Consider the following 7500-nt stretch of genomic DNA (forward strand, 5'->3'; position numbering starts at 1 on the left):
CCGCCAACCCCCATTTGAAAATGGCGTTTCAGGGACCTCCCAGAAGCAAAGATTTGAGTTAAAAGCGTTCGGTCTGAAAGAATATAATATTTAAAGATTCGCTCCACATTTTCACGCTTTTTGAAAAAAATAGCATTTTCTTTCAATAGCTTTCAAAAGCATAAGATAGTGCTTAAAACACCAAAAGGGGTTCCCCTTCAGAATTAGTTAACTCTTGAGAGCGTAAAATGAAACCAAATGGACCCGTTTCATTTTACGCTCTCATGATTTAAATGACTGTTAAACATCTGCAGTACTTAATTTTCAAGAATTCTACACACGATTAGAGAATGTAGAAGAATTGTTATTTTGCTCATCGTTTGCCTGTTATCTCTCCATTATGGATGCTACCACATCAATCCAGCATGGTAGAGCAGGTCGTCCAATGATCCCTGGGTCGGCGGTTCGAATCCCGGCTCCTCCTGTCCACATGTCGAAGTGTCCTTGGGCAAGACACTGAACCCTAAATTGCCTCCAATAAGTTGGTCGGTGTGAGCTCGCCACCATTGGTGTGTGAATGTGGGAAGTGAGGACGCTGGCGTCGACTGTTCGCCGCTTCACCTCCCAATGTATGAATGATTGAACCATTGTAAAGTGCTTTGAGCACTTGGAAAAGCGCTATAAAAATGCAATTCATTATTATAAATGTGGACAAAGGTCTCATCCAACGACAAACAAAATATTCAAACTTCTGCAGGGACTGAGAGGCAAAATCTCATCAAATAGGTGGACCGTATGGCTCAAAAGCAGAATACATAATGGGCCTTGATATGAAAAGGGTTTGAAAACCACTGCTTTACACCACTGGGATGCAACGGAACACGGGTTCCTTTGTCCCGTTTCCTGAGAAGTAACGCTTTGGGACATGTGAGGTCTCCACGCGCCATGCATAGACAACATCTACCATCAGTTTGACTCTGCAGACTGACCTTTTGGAGGCGAAAGAAACCTGGAAATCCAGAATGAATCCGTGTATTGTTCGCCGTTCTATTTCTGTGAAACCACTTGAGAGGAAATCACAAGAAACGCTTGTGTTTTTTTTTGTCAATAGAGATTTACAATACAAACACACACACACACACACACACACGCGCACACCGCACAGTCGCACACACACACACACACACACACGCACACACAGTCGCACACACACACACACACACACACACACACACGCAAACGCACACGCGTCGCACACGCAGGTCACATGTTTTAGTTCCGATGGCAAAAAACAACAACAGCATTCTTTGCTAATAGCCTGGTTAAATGCTAAGCATGCCCGGAATGCAAGCACGCGTATAGGCCACTGTTATCACAACATCATCATATGAGCCAGCTTAACACAAGCACAAAAACACAGACAGACACACACACACACACACACACACACACACACACACACACACACACACAGCGCTGCATGCGCACACATTGTACCATATTACTAAACCAAACCTATCATCTAAATGCCTAATTCTTATACTAACCCCAACCCGAATATGTTTCTAATTGTAAGTCTAACCAAGAAAATGTTCACAATAAAACAATCCCAACACATGCACACGCACACACACACACACACACACACACACACACACACACACACACATGAAGCAACAGACACACAAACAAACAAACAAACAGTGGCAGACATGAACAGGAGACAGTCCAGATCGTATAGGCTTAAAGACGGCACACTCCTACTATACCATGTACTGTAAATGTCAACCGCTATTTACAGTTGACACAGGTGAGTAGACGCACGCACGCGTCGCGCACGCACGCGCACACACACACACACACACACGTTCCCAGAAGTGAGCAGGTGTGTGAAGTGAAGTCCCCCCAGGCCTCAATCTTAATTTTTCAAATAGCCAATCTCATACCTCACAACGTGCCGATGTAGATTGGCTAGTTGAACTAGTTTTTAAATGTTTTTCAAAATATTAAAATAAGGCTAATACGTTTAGGGATAAGGAGTAAGGCAGCGTACAAGATATAGGGCCCCTATCCCTTCACTGAAGATGAGCCCATGACATGTACAAGCTGTGAGCTTGTATACTGTAGATCCATATTTTCAAATGACAAAAGAAACAAATCTGCAAAGAAACTATAGTAACTAAAGCTGTCAAATATAGGGGCGTAGAAAGTACAATATTGGCCTCTGAGGTTAAAGGTTCACTTTACATGCCATTTGTCATTTACATGCTTGCACATGAAATGAAAATCGTGGACACCTGGCCCAGTAACAGCTTCACACTGGGGGATTAGAGTGCATGTGTGTGTGTATGCATGTGTGCGAGAGAGAGAGAGACAGAGAGAGACAGAGAGTGGGAGAGGTCCATTCTCATTTTCAGTGCAGTGGCCAACACTACTGAGGATATTATTGATACACACCACGTTCCCGCGACGCATTGCAAGCTTTATAGGTTTGCTTGCCGAGTATAACTCAAAGTTATACCGGCCCCTGCTGCTCCAGTGTCATCGTCAACTGTGCACATCTTTGTGCTCCAATATGTGGAAGTGCATGCATGTGCGTGTGAGTACGCGTGAGTGAGTGTGTGTGTGTGTGTGTGTGTGTGTGTGTGTGTGTGTGTGTGTGTGTGTTATCTTTGGTTATGTATTTCAGACCACCGACCTTTCCGAAAGGTTTCATTGTCCAGTTGTCCAAACACACGCACGCACGCACAGGCTGTGAATATGTGGTCATGCTGCAACGCCAAACAGCCCAATTAAATGCGTGTTCATGCCAGCGCTCACCCCCAGTCCCATTTCTGTTCAGGAGCAGAATGACAAAACTGTAGTTGAGTTGTCACTTGTCACTGACTTCAAATAGCAGCTCCCTCAAACTCACTGACCTCCCCTCCTCCTCACACACGCACGCACGCACGCAAACACACACCCAGAAAAGCCGCGCTGTGATTGGCCAGTAGTCACTTTGAGCCACTTTGAGTTTGAGTGTCAGTTGGTGGCAAACACTCACCTGAAAACATGATTTACGATTCTAAGCCTAATACGTTCCTGCATTCAGCCAATCAAACACAGGCAGGGTGGGGCTTGGTGAAATCTAGTTGTAGGCCAATATAACGCGGGCCCAGTGGACCCACATAGGGTCTATGCACAGCAGTCAAAGCAATTGGGTCTCTTCCTTACTTCCTTGTGTTACCAATGAAGGCTCTTATCCACTTCGTGTAGTACAGTGGTCCTCAAACCTTTGAATTTCCCGGACCCACATTTATACCACACACAAGTCATTTGTACACTCTCAGAGTTACACACCCATAAGGGGCCAATTGGAACCACCTCAAGGAACCATGAGGGTCCCTGGACCACACTTTGAGAACCACTAGTGTGTTTCCAGCATAAGCCAACATGCACAACAGCAGCACCCTGACTCTATTTGACCACAATGGAACAGCCTTCATTAGTATCATTGTTAACACCTACTGTATGCATTAGAGTTACGGTAGCATGTAGCCGCATCGCATGGAAACTAATCCAGAACATGTGAAACACGTTTGTTCGTTTTTATTAGCTCCAGCACTTCTTGTAGTTGAAAATATCCCTCAGATATAAACGAATGCAAAGACAGACACACACAATTTATGATGTCAGCGCACAAGGCCTGACTCGCGAATACCGCATACAGTACACACATACTTTTCTGAAAGTGCTTTGACAGTACCCCCCCCAGGGCCCACCTCTCTTTGTCTACCTTTAGTCTGTGATTTGAGCACTCTCTCAAATAGACCTTGAATAGACTTGTGTATAAATAGTCTCCTTGTTCAAGTTTGTTTTGAACTGTGAGCATTGTTCCACTTCTAGCATGTTTTCAAAGCGTGTCTGATGATTTTTTTTTGTCCTTGAAGGTGATCGAATCGAAAAATGTACTAAAATAGATCTCAGTGGTGGAAGTAGGCCTACTTTTTTGTTTTTTGTTTGTTAATTGTTGTTTTTTACGTAGTAATATCGCAATATGAAAATAAGTAGTAAAGTAAAAGTCTTGTATGTACTTGAATAAATGCCAACACAAAACGATGGGCATTTAAATTTACTTTAAAGGACCACTTTTCAACCTATTTTCATGTCCTCACTAATGTAAATAATAATAAAATGGCACTATTTTTTTCTACTCGGTCTGTGTCTCATAGGGATGTTATGTGGGCAGTTCAGAAACCTGTCCACCAGTGACATCATCGAAATGTTTTTGAAAAAAAACATTTCGATTTTTATTATCGTGAGAACAATGGCTTCTATTTTCACATTGCAACTTTTCAGAAAAAGCTTGCCGTTTCGATTAAATTGGATTCCCCATCGATGATGTCACTGGTGGACGGGTTTCTGAACTTCCCACTGCCCTCCTACGAGACACAGACTGAGTAGAAAAATTGTGCTATTTTACCATGATTATTAGTGAGGACCAACTATATGAAGATAGGTTGAAAAGTGGTGAAGTGGTCCTTTAAGTATAGCCTACCAAAGTAAAAGCACTCAAATAATAATTAAAAAAATCACTATGCAATTTTCAAATAACCAAAATCTACATCTACATAGTAACTTGTAACTCACATTTTCAAATAATTGTAGTGGAGTAAAAAGTACATTATTATTACCTCTGTTGAATAGTAGTAGAATAACATATTAGATTATTTTTTTTACATACTCAAAGTACATACAAATTGTACTGAAGTACATACTTGAGTGAATGAACTTTAAGAGCGGAGTGAGCAATAATTCGGGCTGTCGCGGCTGTGAATCGGAGGCACTAAACATCTCTGACACTGTGGATGATTCAATATTGACATGACACCTTGAGGACCAAAACGGTGTTGAATTTTACAGCAAATCTTTGTCGTTTTAGTCATAGTCTTTTGACAAAAAACATAATTTCGTTTTAGTCATGTATTAAAAGTCCTTAAATTGTCACTTCACTGTCATCTGGGGAAACCCCCGTTGAGATGAGAACCACTGCATTATATATATAGGCCACCGACCCCCAATTCATACCATTGATATTATCTCGGGGACCCCCAATCTATATACTGTAAAATCCTAACTGAGAGAGTTTTCAAATGAAACCAAATGGACCCGTAAGGGTCGCACAAACTAGTTCCCCTCGCACCGTCTTCCGCCCTGATGACTGGCACGTGACTGGCACGGCCCTGGGATAGGCGCTCAGAGGAACACACTTTTCTGCTTAATAATGCATTAATCATACAAGCTTAATACTTGGTAATGGTGGGGCTGATTTTAATGTATTGTGCTGCTGGGTATAGCTTATGTTTTGTAATAATCTAAATCTGCACAGTAGCCAAACTATTAACTAAAGCGGTCAAATAATTGTAGTGGAGCAAAAAGGCTGTAACACTATTTAGTGGAGTCAAGTTCTGTAAATGTACCTCATACTGCACTTGAGCAAATGTACTTAGTTACATTCCACTGTCAGGACAGTGACAAGCTCACACAGACACACACTGTGTCATTATTATGCATTTCACTTAACTTTCCCCACCAACCGATGCTAATGTCAAGGGCCTTTAGCGCTGTTGCCGCGAGCTAGCCAAGCGTGTGGTACGATATCTGATGCCATTTCCCTAATTCTCCCTCCTGGCAAGCTCACCGACCATGGAGAAGATTAGAGATTTGAATATCCCTCCGTTTTGCTGTCAGGTGGAAACCTTGTATGTCCCAGACCATTTATTTTCTTAGGATTGTTATTCATTTGTAATTAACAGGGAAAATAGACGATCTATAATCTTCTTCTATGGTTAGGTAGGGCATTTAACAAATACATGTATACATTGGGATTTATTTTTCTTGTACCTTGGATTGTCATGCCCAAGGACACCTTTTGCCCCATTGGGTGCATGGACTTGTTCAAAATAAATACATGCAAACACACACACACACACACACACACACACACACACACACACACACACACACACACAACAAAACATCAAAACATCATGCAAGTACATAAATTATGAAAGGACTGCAATGGAAATTAGCCGCTGGCTTTACAAGACTGTGCATACATTCACCCAGTCAACAATAATGTATAGAGCACCGAAGTCTGACGTCAATATCGGCAGAGGGCGCAAATCCACAGGTTCATGTTCATTATTTGCATTGTAGGGGAGAGCCGCCACGGATGTAACACTTTGCACGTTTCATTTTTTTACTCGGAGATCCGTTTATCTACATATGTAATATTTTCAGGCAACGGACCTACACTTGTCTGCTTCCATTTATTTTTCAATTGATCAAACAGGTCGGGAGTTATTAAACCGAAAGTGGACGCTGTTCCAGTGTTACATTTGTTGCGCCTGTCGGACTAATTGTAACAGCAGGGTTATAAATGTAACAACGCTAAAAAACACCATTAAACATATCGTTTTCAGCTTAAAGCAATTATATTTCATTGAAGCAACTCCTTAGCATTGTTTTCATACCATGGATGTGATAAGAAAATGTATCAAACATATTGGGAAATATTAAATAGTATCGGGTGTACCAGTTTGGGCTTTTTTTTCAGTTCAATGGGAAAATACATTGATTAAACAAACGTTTGATTGATTGAGTTGTACAATGTTATACAACCCTAAACTAATTTTAGAATACACTACACAATACAATACAATTTTAGAACATATAATATTGGCCAATATGTCAAATATGTAAATATTACTTATAATGGCATTGAATGGAAGCGGACCATTGTATGTAACACAAACCCTCCTTTGCAAGTTTTCTTTGCCGTTGCTTACAGACCAGAATGAACGTGAATTCCGTCTAAACACGATGCAAACTAATGAAGAACATAAGCATGAAGACATCCATGTGGATTTTTATTCACCAACACCAAAGACATTTTTTTTAGAACACAAATACTCCAGGTGTAAAATTATACGCATTTTGAAAAAAGTCAGTTTTTCGCCAATAGCTCCCCGCAGGATGAAGGTAAACACTTCAAACTTCCTGGGCACGTAGAGTACACATACTGACGCGATGGCGTCATGGTGGCGTTGACCAATCAAGAGATAACGTCCATGTTACAACCGTGACGCGTTACATCCGTGGCGGCTCTCCCCTACTCCCCATAGGGTTTTTTTTTAGATTGCCTCAAATAAGAACTGTGTTTGAAAAATAAACAAATCATCCAGGCCAATGAGCTTCACTCATATGGATATGAAGAATCAACTGACTGAGAGAAAACGCTATTGTTACTGCTACTGAATTAGTACAATTTTCGCTAGAAACAGACTGTATCATATATGAGTGACTGACTGTCGCAAACAATACAGAGACACCTCCCTGACAATAACGCAGAGACAGCTTGTTTATTTTTGAACGACAATGCTTATAGTGGACGATATTAATATCACCCCATGTTATTCTCCATAGAGAAATTACTTCCGTGAACCATCGAGTGGATGAGCGAGTGACGTCAGGACTTCG

The sequence above is a fragment of the Protomyctophum bolini genome (assembly GCF_963924005.1).
Source record: "Protomyctophum bolini genome assembly, chromosome: 23".
In the NCBI taxonomy this organism is placed as follows: Eukaryota; Metazoa; Chordata; class Actinopteri; order Myctophiformes; family Myctophidae; genus Protomyctophum; species Protomyctophum bolini.